Below are 13,370 nucleotides of genomic sequence, written 5' to 3'. Positions count from 1 at the left end.
CACGTTGATCAAGGCAATGTAGACCCAGAAAGGCAAACATGATATGTACTCACTTATAACTGGTTAGCAGCTGTAAAGTAAAGAATAACCACACTAAAATACATAGACCCATATATTATATAACAAAGAAGTCTATGAGGCAGAGGGATACATGGATTCCCCTGGGAAGGAGAAATAGGACAGAATTTGGAGGTGGGCTGTGTGTGGATGAAGATAGGATCAGGAGATATCAGGTGGATGAGTGAGGGATGTTGGGAAAGAGTAGTAAGTGGAAAGAAAACTAGAATAGTGGGGCATTTAGGGGATGACATTGAAACCCACTAAAATGCCAGGCAGTGGTGGTATATGCCTTTAATCCCAGCACTTGGGAGGCAGAGGCAGGTGGATTTCTGAGTTCGAAGTCTACAGAGTGAGTTCCAGAACTGCCACAGCTACAGAGAGAAACCCTGTCCTGAAAAACTAAAAACCAAATCAAACAAACCAAAACCAAAACCAAAAAAACAAAACCAAACCAAACAAAACCCAACAAAACCCTACTGCAATAGAAACTAGCTGGAGTCCATGAGGGTGACCAAGTGAAGGCTCTTGGTAATGGAATGGCACAGCCGTTTCCTAGGGGAACAGTGTAAGTCAGGAGGCCAGCCTAGATATTGCGATAAAGTACTTGCAAAGCTGAGTGACAAGCTGTGATCATTGACTCGATGCCCTTTTTGTCAATTTCAGTCTCCTTGTTTCACTCTTGTGGGTCTATTAGCATAATGATTTACCCTTGTTTTCTATGACAGCATCAATTCTGTATTCCCCTGAGAAAGTCTTAAATGTACTACCTCCTTCTCTCAAGGAAGTAATATGCTTACTTAGTTGATGCTATTTGAGAGTTTTCTCTGTACCTTAGAGATTGTTATCTGCCCCCAAGAAAATAAAAACAACATAATTAGAATGGTTTGAACTCAGAGGAGGCTAAGAAGATTTAGCAGGTCAGGAGAAGTGACAACAGAGCAGAGCAGAGAACTCTTTTTTTTATAGTATACTTATAATTTTCTTAGAATTATAACCTACAAGATAATAGGTTATTTAGGCCATGCATACTAAGCCCCTAGTAAGAACTAAGCACAGAGTCTAGAAAGACTAAGATAAAATAATAACATGTATAAGTGGTATAATAGAATGTAAGAAGAAGTATTAGGATTTGTCATCCTTGGAAAGATTGATTTACACCAGGTTGTTGTAATGTTAATTAATATATAAACAAAACTATTCCTTTATTGAACAAACTTGTAAAACTATAAGTAACAGCTGCAATGTTTCCTAAGCCTGTTTATTCAGGCTTAGGCAAATCTATAAGTAATATGATTGACCATTGGAAGGTATTAATGTGTCTTAATGCAGGGCAATTTGTCTGGATTGAATTGGATTCTACCCATTCTCATTCTAAACATCCTAAAACTGCAAAGTGCTGCCAGCCTGATAACAGGCTGTTACACGCTTGCTTGGCTGATTAAGGTAAAATTATTCATTGAATTTTAGAACTTAGGACATGGGTTTTCTGATAATGAATCTTTATCATCTTATGCCTAACCTGTAACCCTGTACATACTAAAAAAGTAAGTATGCCAAAGACTGTACTTCTTGAAACCATGAATTTCTTTGAAATTTGTTTGAATAAAGAAAATATCAGATTGCTAGTCAGTCAGAAGTTGTAAATCATCCTAGGATTGGTGTCTGATTTATCCTTACCCTTGCCTGTTCTTTATATCCTCTCTGGAACCCGTTCACTGCTAGTGCTAGTCCCTACAATGGAGGGCATGGAGGATTAGCTAGCCATCTTCTGTAAACAGCCAAGTGTTTTAGTGGTGGGACTGCAACACGAACTGAGACACAAACCCTATACCAGTCCTGCCTACAAGATGTGCTGAGGCAATATGGGTCAGAAGTTAGGAGAGTATCAAACTAATGACTGGCATAACTTTAGCCCCTAGCCACTGAGAGGAAGCTTATTCCTGACACTCCCTGGATGGACAGGAACTGAAAGCTGAATATCTCAGAGACCTATGTTAGAATCAAATAAAAATAACCAAAATAAACTCAACGAAATTATTCCTAATGATATTCTGCTATACTGATAGATCTGGTCTAGCCCAATTATCATCGGAGAGGCTTTCTCTGGCAGCTGATGGGAGCAGATACAGATTAGGTGGAGCCTAGAGAACATGAGGAGGAAAAATTATGGGAGACAGAAAGTTAGAAGACACCAGGAGAACACAGTACACAGAAACAACTAAGAATGGATATAAGAATTCCCAGAGACTGAAGCAGCAATCCCAGAGCTTGCATGGGTCCATCTACATTAGGCCCTCTGCACACATGCTGTGGTTGTTTAGCTTGGGTTTCTATTGGACTCCTATGGGAACGGGGATATCTTTGACTCTTTTGCCTTCCCTTGAGACCCTTTTTCTTTCTCCTGTGTTGCCTAATCTAGTCTTGATATAAGGGATTGTGTCTAGTTTTATTGTATCTTGTTATGCTGTGTTTGGTTTTTATTCATGAGACCCTGCTCTTTTCTGAATGGAAAAAGTTGCTCAGTGGATCTGAGTGAATGGGGGAGGTTGTAGGGAGTCTAGAAAGAGTCAAAGGTAGGGAGGGTACACTTGGGATATATTGTATGAGAGAAGAATAAGGAAAAAAGAAAAGAGAAATAATAAAAAGTCTACTGAACATTAATATAGGATCATGTTATAACATTATTCATATTTTAAAAGCATACTGCAGTCAACACAGACAGTTAACATCACAAAATCTTTGTATATCAAAGTTTCTGTACGGCAAAGGACACCATCAAAAGGACAAATCGGCAACCAACAAATTGGGAAAAGATCTTCACCAATCCTACATCAGATAGAGGGCTAATATCTAATATATATAAAGAACTTAAGAAGTTAGACTCCAGAAAACCAAACAACCCTATTAAAAAATGGGGTACAGAGTTAAACAGGGAATTCTCACCTGAAGAACTTCGGATGGCGGAGAAGCATCTCAAAAAATGCTCAACTTCATTAGTCATTAGGGAAATGCAAATCAAAACAACCCTGAGATTTCACCTTACACCAGTCAGAATGGCTAAGATTAAAAATTCAGGAGACAGCAGGTGTTGGAGAGGATGTGGAGAAAGAGGAACACTCCTCCACTGCTGGTGGGGTTGCAAATTGGTACAACCACTCTGGAAATCAGTCTGGCGGTTCCTCCGAAAACTGGGCACTTCCCTCACTTCCAGAAGATCCTGCTATACCACTCCTGGGCATATACCCAGAGGATTCCCCACCATGTAATAAGGATACATGCTCTACTATGTTCATAGCAGCCCTATTTATAATTGCCAGATGCTGGAAAGAACCCAGGTATCCCTCAACAGAAGAGTGGATGCAAAAAATGTGGTATATCTACACAATGGAGTACTATTCAGCCATTAGAAACAATGAATTCATGAAATTCTTAGGCAAATGGATGGAGCTAGAAAACATCATACTAAGTGAGGTAACCCAGACTTAAAAGGTGACTCATGGTATGCACTCACTAATAAGTGGATATTAACCTAGAAAACTGGAATACCCCAAACATAATCCATACATCAAATGAGGTACAAGAAGAAAGGAGGAGTGGCCCCTTGTTCTAGAAAGACTCAGTGAAGAAGTATAGGGCAAAACCAGAACGGGGAAGTGGGAAGGGGTGGGTGGGGAGGACAGGGGGAGAAAAGGGGGCTTATGGGACTTTCGGGGAGTGGGGGGCTAGAAAAGGGGAAATCATTTGAAATGTAAATAAAAAATATATCGAATAAAAAAAAGACAAAAAAAAAAGAATGTAAGGAATGGATATATGATGAAACAGTGGTTGTTACCTAATTGTCTTCTAGTATCACACGTGCAAAACAGAGGGTGGCAATACTTAGTCACTCAGGGGCCCTTTCCTCTAACCAAACTACTTTGCAAAAATCCTGTTTTCACATGGAAATATTAAGTAGTATGTTCTTGAATGTGGGTCTCATTTTAGAAGTATATTTTGTTATAATAGTATCAATATATTTCTTAGTTAAATTCAAGCAAAAAATCACACTGGTATCATTATAAAGAGATTTTCTTCTTGCAAAAGACTCTGATCAGGGTATATTTCATATCGCCATTCCTCAGGCTATAGATGAAGGGACTCAGCATGGGAGTCACCACTGTGCACATCATGGCCATGGTAATCTCTATCACAGCAGTGTTATTAGGTGATGGACATAAGTTGAGAGCAAAAATTGTTCCACAGAACAGTGAGACCACAGATAGATGGGACTCACAGGTGGAGAAGATCTTGTTTAAAACATGAGCAAATGAAATCTTTAGAATGGAGCAATTTGTATATAGGACACAATAATGAGTAAGAATGGGATGATATTTAACAACCTGTCCCATGATAAATATCATTAATTCCCTAATATGGATGTCAGAGCAGGCCTATTTTAGCAGGGCAGATATGTCACAAAAAAAGTAGTGGAACACATTGTCCTCTCAGAATGACAACCTAGCCAAGAGTAGAGTGTGCAACATTGAATACAGCATGTTAAATACCCAGAATAGCATCACCAGACACACACTGAGCATGGGGCTCTTGTAATGAAGTGGGAAGCAGATGGCCATAACCCATGACCAAAAAAGGATGCTCTAGAGGTCTCCAAAAAAAAAAACCATTAAAATGTACACTTGTGTCATACAGCCAGCATAGGAGGAAGATGTGTTCTGGCTCTACATGTTCTTCAGCAATTTGGGCATCGTGACAGAGGAAAAGCAAAGGACAGAGAAGGACAAGTTGCTGAGAATAAAGTACATGGCTGTGTGGAGATGGGAATCTAGTAGGACAAAGATGATAAGGAGGATGAGGAGGAGGAAGAGGAGGAGAAGGAAGAGGAAGAGGAAGAGGAGGAGGAAGAGGAAGAGGAAGAGGAGGAGGAAGAGGGGAGAAAGAGGAGGAGGAGGAAGAGGAGGAGGAGGAGGAGGAGAAGGAGGAGGAGGAGGAGGGGGAGGAGGAGGAGGAGGAGGAGGAGATTTTCAGGACAGTGGTGAGGTACATAGTCAAGAACAGGGCATAGAACAGGTGCTGGTGCTCTGGGGGAATGGGCAAGCCCAGGAGAAGGAACTGAGAGATGAAAATTTTGTTGTTCATTATCATTCTTCATCTCTAGTATTCTAATGACTGAATATGATTGTCTTTTAAAATTCAAAATAAAAGTTAACATTTAACTATGACATATTCTCTACTAAAATGGATATGCCAGTCATCACAGCAATTGTATTTTTCTCCATTAATTAATTTATTCATTCATTCTATATCCAGAACACTGCTCCTCTCAGGGTACAAATCTTACACAGTCCCTTCTATTCTCTCCAATTTCACCTTACTATATTCTCTGAGAGGGTGGGGCACCTCCCAGGTGTCCCCTAACCTTGCACTTGAAGTCTCTGCAGGACCGTGTACATCCTTTTCCACTGAGGCCAGGTACATGGCAGATCAGTTAAGGGAATTCAATCCACATACAAACAACAGTGTTAGGAACAGCCTATACTCCATTTGTTGGTGGGACCACATGAAGACCAAGCTGCACATCTACCTATATGCTGTGCAGTAGGGACTAGGTCCAGCCAGGGTATGATCTTTGGCTGGTGGTTCAGCCTCTTAGAGTCCCCAAGGGTCCAGGTTAGATGACTCTGTTGCTCTTCTTGCGGAGCTTCTATACCCTCCAGGGCCCTGGGTCCTTCACCCAACTCTTTCACAAGACTCTTTGAGCTGTGTCCAAAGTTTAGCTGTGGGCCTCTGCATCTGTTTCATTCAGCTGCTGGGTGGAGCCTTTCTGAGGACAGTTATGCTAGGCTCCCGTGTGCAAGCATAACAGAGTATCATGAACAGTGTCAGGAATTGGTGTTTTCCCTTGGGCTGGGGTTCAAGTTGGGCCCATTATTGGTTGGCTATTCCATCAGTCTCTGCTCTACAGTTGTCCTCATATTTCTTGTAGAAGGCACAAATTTTGTGTCAAAAGTTTTGTGGGTGGGTTGTTGTTCTTATCACTCCATTGGGGTTTCTCCTGGATATAGGAAGTGGCCTCTCCAGGTTTCATGTGTCCACTCTAGCAGTTAAGCTAAATCACCTGCATAGACTCATGGGAGCTTCCTTCATCCCAGGACTCTGGCATGTCATAGAGATGGCCCCCATCCTCCACCCCCACAAGCTGCCAATTTCCATTTATTCTTCTGTCCCTCTGTCCCACCTTCCTGTCTCTCTCCATACTTGATTCCAATACCCCCTTTCCCTCCCCATACACTTTCCTATCCAGTTTCTTCCCTCTGTTTGTCTCCTATGACTATTTTATTCCCCTTCTAAGTGACAGTAATTATAATCTCAAAACTCCTAATGCTTGTAATCATTACACTCAATAATTTTCTAACTTTTCTTTAATAGGTTCCAATATCCCATCCCTTTGTATACAGTTCTACGGCATTTCCACTGAGATACAAAATGGACTAATGCTTTTTGCTCCTGCTACCTCATAACCCTGGGTAATTGTTGTGTGTTCTTTTGTAATTTGCTCTGTTATTTTATATAATGATGTTTTTGAAGAATGTGCTTAACCCTTACAATCATAGATTCATATAAATTTCAGGAAAATCTCACATATCCCAGTGACCAGGTTACCATTTCAAACTCAGATGTGCATTTCACTGTAACATATAGATTTCTGTTCCTCTGTTAACTAATCATCTTACTTCCACTGCATGTATGACAAGTGTCAGAAGTTTAAGAAACTGAAGTGAAATTCATATCTTCATTTAACTGTTTCCAACACATTCCTCATTCTCCTACCTCTCCAGTTTTCCATAGCATAGTAAAAATATCAGTTTTTTTTGTTAGAAATCTTTGAACCACAAAAACTGTCCTGATAACCCTGAAAATTCATGTGGATTGACAGCGAGACTCCTGCCTGTGTTCTTGAATGTCCCCAGCTATGCTGAAATACAGTTTCTGTTTCATGATCCAACTCATCTTCATTTTATTTGCAGACACAGGAACTAGGAGCCTCTGTACTCATTACATATCTACATCATCTATATTCACAGTTCACCTGGCTGCAATCCATGGGCCTTAGGAGCCCTGCATTTGAGTGGAGTCTAGATCCTGAATAAATCATTAAGATAGTAATTACCAAGCACCTTACTAGGAACAATTTACCTCAGAGATCTTTAATGGAAACAAACTATAGTCACCAATTTCTCCTTCTTGCACTTAGGGGAAGGTAGAATTTATACAATTACAACAGCAGAAGCAACAAACAAAACAAAGAAAGAAATAGCAAAAATAGAGTCAAACTAAGCATGGAAAGATGCACAATCATTCATTATTTAGGTAACAATCAAGGTTTATGTTTGACTGGCTAATACTTTATCAGAACAAATCCTAGTTCTTCAAGTGTTGCCCTTATCAGTCTCTAACACTATGCTTTCTATGTCCTAAATCACAGTAATGGGCACTCTGACCCCAAAACACACTCACCCTAGACATGTTATTTTGTGATGCTGGACAACACTGTCTAATGAATCTGTTATATTTCTCAAAGCTGACAAGACAGAAGAAATGTCAACAGACTTCAACAACTTTCTCTGAAATGATATAACTTATTCTAACTGCTTGGGTCTTCACAGATTGACAGTGCTTGATGCAGCTGAATCCAGATTTTGCCCACTTAAACATTGTGGATTAGCATTACAGAGGGGAAACCATGTAGGAAAAACACTGAATATAACTTAAGATGTTATACTTATGTATCCAAGATCAACCTCAAATATGCAACACTGATGTCTACACTGGGATGACATGAATGTATCACAATGCCTAGTTTCTGCTTATACTTTTGTGTTTTGCGCGCATATATGCAAAGATCGGAATTCAGATAAATCACCATAAACTACTACCACTGTTGGGCCAATGGACTTCATACCTTCTTTACATATTAAGTCCATAGTTCTCAGATAGAACAGCACATAAAAATCATAAGGGAATGGTTTCTATAACTTTCTATCACCTTGGATTTTGTAGAAGGACTGAGTTTGGTTGAGTAGCCCTTATTGTACATTTACAGGAATACATAAATGATATTAATATCACCTTGATGTACTGCACTTAGGAGTACTCTCATTCAATATTAGTAAAACAGTTTTGTGAACCTGTACAGATAAAATGCATCATCACAGTTGTTAAGAGTTTGTGAAGACCCTACAGGTAAAAGCATAGTGAATAAACCTTTAGAAGTACATCATGGAACTCTGCATAACAGGGCTGCTCCTGTGTTGAAATGGTAGGATTCTGAGAGAAAAAAATGAATAATTTTAAGGAGCCCATCATTATGAAAGGGGTTACATGATGACCGTGAAAAAAATACATGCACAGTGTTTTGCAGTCTTGGAGACAGAGAAAAGAAGGATTTTTATCATACCTCAAAAATTTTCCTGCCTCACACTGGATTTTCATGTGGATTCACAGCAAGACACCTGCTTACTTTCCTGAATGTGCTCACTCTGCTGAGGCCAAGTCAAAGGTTGATGATCCTGCTCACCTTCATTTATTTGTAGACACAGGAATAGCGGCCTCAGTACTCATCACCTATTTGTATCATCCCTACCCACATCCCTGGGCCTTATGGATCCTGCATCCCTCTAGATTCCAGATCCAGTATAATGAATAAGTATAATGAATTAAAGACAAAAATAATTACCTAAGGCCTTTCTAGATCCAATTTACCTTAGTAACCTACATTGGAGCCCAATTATAATCACCAGTCACTCCTTCCTACACTTAGAGGAAGGTGGACTTTAAAGACCAACAACAAAGAAAACTAACAAAACTAATAATTAGTATCACCAAGAGAAAAAATAGCATGAAAAGATGCATGCTCATTGTCTTCTTGGGTAATGAACAGGCCTTCTGCTTGACTGGAGCCCACTTTCCTAGGGATGAGGAGTGAAGAAGGGTGACTGAAAAACCAGCTCAGTGTATAGGCCATTATTCTGATAATAATTTAACATAGCTCCATCAAGAAAAATTACACAGAAACATAATTAGCTTTTATATTTTTGGTTTTGTACCTAACTTTTAACTGCTGAGCTATCTCAGCAGCCCAACTAATAGTAGTTTTTAAGCGCAATGAGACCATAGAAAACCACACACCCTGGAAAGGCTTCCAAGGACAGCATCTCAATTCTACATGACAGAGGACTTAGAGCAGATACATAAACTACAAAAATTTAAACTTCCCCCACCAACATTCTATTTATTTCAATATGTGAAAAAGACAGGAACATAGCAAACACATGACATGTTTAAGGCTTCCTCAAGCCAATAGGTAACCATTCCATGTTTCTATGCCTGTTCTCTCATTTTTTCTTCTTGTCTCCCTATGAAAATGTTAATGGTATCTACTAATACCATTATCTAATCCCTCTCCACACATGTGAGATTACTCTATAAATCCATGTTGTATGACTTTACCATCATTGACAGGGCCATAGGTGGCATTTATAATTCCTTCCTTCAGGATAATTTCATAAACTTGGCATTCATTTTTTTGGAAATGGTTCTGTCCATGATAATAAAACTCAAGCTTTCAAACCTCTGGAATTTTGATCCTTATTGTTCTACCCTTTACTGTGTTCTTAAAGAAGGATAACTTAGCAGTCTTAGATTAGCCCACTATCTGCCATCCAATATATCCTCCTGCCTCCTGGGAGGCCCATTCTAACCTGGGACACACAGGTAATATTTCCAAACCCAAACCCTCCACCTTCTGGAACTCCAGCAGCCCAGTAGTCATTGCTTTCCCCCCATGTGAGAGCTCTATTTCCCTTCTAGTCCACACTTATGACTTCAGTCTAGGATAGCACCCCCAGATCCACGTGCCTCCCAGTTGTCCAGCTCAGATCTGGGACACACAGCTCCAATTGTCTCTGAGGAGGCCTGATCCAACCTGGGATATTCAGACCAGCCAACACCAGAGACATCTAAATGACAAAAGAGAAGCAGAAGAACATAATCAACAGAAGCCAATGTAATATGGCACCATCAGAACCCAGCCTTCATACTACAACAAGCCCTGGATATCCTAACACACCTGAAGAGCACAATTCTGTATATTGCTTTCTGTGAGACAACTATTTTTACAATATTAATTTTTTCAACTCATGAGGATGGGAAGACTTTCATGTCTTTTTGTAGTCTTCTAATGTTTTGTGATAGATATCTTTGATCTTGGTTTACATTTCACTTTTACCTTGATTTTGAAGGGAATGTTATGCCTGCATACTGTATTTACATCATTTTCTCTTCCCCCTCTATTGATCTAACCGCTTATGTGTCTCCTTAACTCCCTTTCAAATTCAATAACAATTATTTACTTATTACTCTCACACACACAGAGACACACATACTATATTGAATCTATGTAGTAGTGATAGTATGTCCATGTGTTTAGAGATGACCTCTTGGCATTGGATAATCCATCAGAAGCCTAAACCCTCAAGAAAATTCTTTCTCTCTCTCAGCAACCATTTATTGTAATTTTCCTAAACTAACACAATTTTATTGAATTTACAAAACATCAAGAACTTTATAATTCCTGGGTGCTATTTCTCCATCATGTCTAGGAGATACTGTCTTATAGCAAGATGCTGGTTCTCTGATTTTGATAGTTTTTGTCCTCTCTTCCATGACTGTGACTTAAGTATAGTGGTTGCACTGTAGATGCAGCAACTGTGACTGGAAATGCCACAATCATGAGTTCTCTGTTTTTTTGCCAGCTGCAGGTCTCTAATAATCCTTATATGTTGAAAAAAATTAAGAAAAGAGGTTCTTTGATAAGGAGTGAGACATATACTTACCTCTGTGTATAGATATTTAAAATACTATTAGAAAATTTTGGCCAGCCAGGTCTCTTCCCACTGGGGTCCATGTTGATGGCTGTGGCCCATGTTTCTACCTAAGGTTATGCAGATGTCTTTGGTCTGTGCTATATCCTGGAACCAAGTTGATGTCCATAGGCCATGCTGCCAAAGGAAGCCATAGTGATCTAAGTGTCCTGCACTGCCCTGGTGATGTCTGAGTTCATGCTGTTGCTGGGGGTCATGTCTGGATCTATTCCTACTGCAGCTGTTGTCTATGTTGGTGTCTATGACCAGTGTCACCACCAAAATCCATGCAGATATCACTGAAATGTGCTTCAGCCTGATGCCATGTTGATATTTGTGGGCACTGCTGCAGCAGAGGGCCTTATTGATTTGAGTGGGGGACTGTCTCTGTTGTTTTGCTAAGAGGTTTAGCTAGGTTCAATCTAAAGCTTGCACCTGAAAAAGTACAAACTATTCCCCCTCACGCATTTTTGGCATTCTCCATTACCAAACAAATTTGGCATTTTTCATATGATATCAAAACTAAGGAACTATATTCCCTGACTGAGCTGCAACAGCTATGTGGTACTGTTAATTTGCTCAGATCCTTCTTGCTTATTCCCAGCCAGGAGATGTGCCATTTGCTTTCCCTCCTGGAGGGTCCCTCTAGTGCCTCTTTGCTAGCTAATCAGACTTACAACAGAGGCAAAGGAGCTCCTCGAGCAAGTAGTCACCATGCTGGCATCTGCCCCTCTGTCGTGACATAGCTCCTCCAAACTTTGTTGGGTATTATCCTATGGATTCTTTTTCTTTTTTTTGTTTTTTTTTACTTTTTTATTAGATATATTCTTCATTTACATTTCAAATGTTGTCTTCTTTCTTGGCCACTCCAAAAGTCTCATAACCTATCTCCCCTCCCCATTCCCCAATCAACCCTTTCTTGTTCCCCTGTCCCAGCATTCCCCCACACTGCAGCATCAAGCTTTTCCAGTACCAAGGGCCTCTCCTCCCTTTGATGAATCCTATGGATTCTTAATGGCATATTGAGGGGTGCGTTGGCAGGATGGGACTCTGATGTGGCTACACAAGGTTTACTCTGCCATCCACAAGATTAATTCCAAATTGGAACTGGTTTTAAGCCTCATCTTTAAGGCATGAGCAGCGGCCAGGTGGACCTACAATTGGGAACCAGATAAAATCATTTTGCCTTTCTCACTAAGGCACTCATAGTTCCTCTGGTTTGATTCAATTAGCTTTCAGGAAATGGTGTTTGGATTCTGCAGGGCATTAGACAACCACCTACCCCAGGACAGGTAACTCTCCACCTTCCCTCTACTCCCCTTCATGATTAAGCCTCATGGCATCCCCTTCTCTTCCCTGTTAGTGGGGGGGTCATCCTTACTTTCTCTGTTTCTAACAAGATCAGATGTACATCTTGATACAATTCCATGACAAAGAGGGAGTTGCCTAGGTGCATAACCCTGAGTCAGTTTAGCTGGGAGAGCTAATGAAAATAGTAAAGACTCTTGAAATATGCCAGGATGAGGTTGTTAATGTTTTTTTCTGATAGCCAATATGCAGTTTAAGTGGCCTTTGTACAAAGAGTGACTGAACCTCCTCTATCTGACAATGATCACACTCTAGGAGCCTCTGTGGCAAAGAGCCCACCCTTCAAATATTTTATGTGCTAGGTCACATTTGAGGCCCCCAGTGGCTTGGCTTGGGGGAATGATCAAATGGACGGCATGATTATGATTGTGGACCTTGAGCTCCTGCATCAGGCCTGCACTAACAATTTCACCTGCTCCCACAGAGCCTTCACAAACTTATCCAAGGGTTCTCAATGTCTCAGTGCAAGTATCTGACTTGTTCCTGTGTCACCTGTGAGCCTCTGATGACCCTGGACCTCCTTAATCAGGGATGAGGGGAATGAATCCCTGAGGCCTGTTACCAAACACATTATGGCAGAGGGATGTTATTCATACCCTCGATTTGCGAACCTCCACTCTGTGCTCTTAATAGTAGACACCTGCTCTTGTTATGTCCATGCTCTGGCCCTTGCTGGAGAAAAAGCTTCCCATGCGATTAAGGCCCTTAAGTTGGCCATGGCTGGTAATCGGAGGGCCTTGGGCCCTAAAAACTGATAATGGCTCTGCCTATTCTTCTAGACAATTTGCTGATTTCCTGACCTCCTGGACAATTGATCACACCTATCCCACCTGTATTATTTCCTATTGATTCAGATTTTCCTGCATTGCCTGCACTTTTTACTATTAACATCACACTGGAACTTCCATTCATGGAACCTATAGATGCAACTCAAATGATTACCAGCACTTGGCATGTAGCTAGGATCATCTGCTTTGTGATGCTGAAGAAGCTGAAGAAGTTCCCCTTGTATCCAACTTAAGA

General features: G+C 40.5%; 1 pseudogene; it reads right to left on the bottom strand.

Annotated features, from left to right (window-relative positions):
- Window positions 1-4,115: 4,115 nt before the first annotated feature.
- LOC127694385 (olfactory receptor 1468-like) lies at window positions 4,116-4,673 on the bottom strand (annotated as a pseudogene).
- Window positions 4,674-13,370: the final 8,697 nt, after the last annotated feature.

This window comes from Apodemus sylvaticus, chromosome 10, assembly GCF_947179515.1.
Source record: "Apodemus sylvaticus chromosome 10, mApoSyl1.1, whole genome shotgun sequence".
Classification (NCBI taxonomy): domain Eukaryota; kingdom Metazoa; phylum Chordata; class Mammalia; order Rodentia; family Muridae; genus Apodemus; species Apodemus sylvaticus.
Note: the sequence above shows the minus strand (reverse complement) of the source record. Positions and strands in the feature narration are given on the sequence as shown.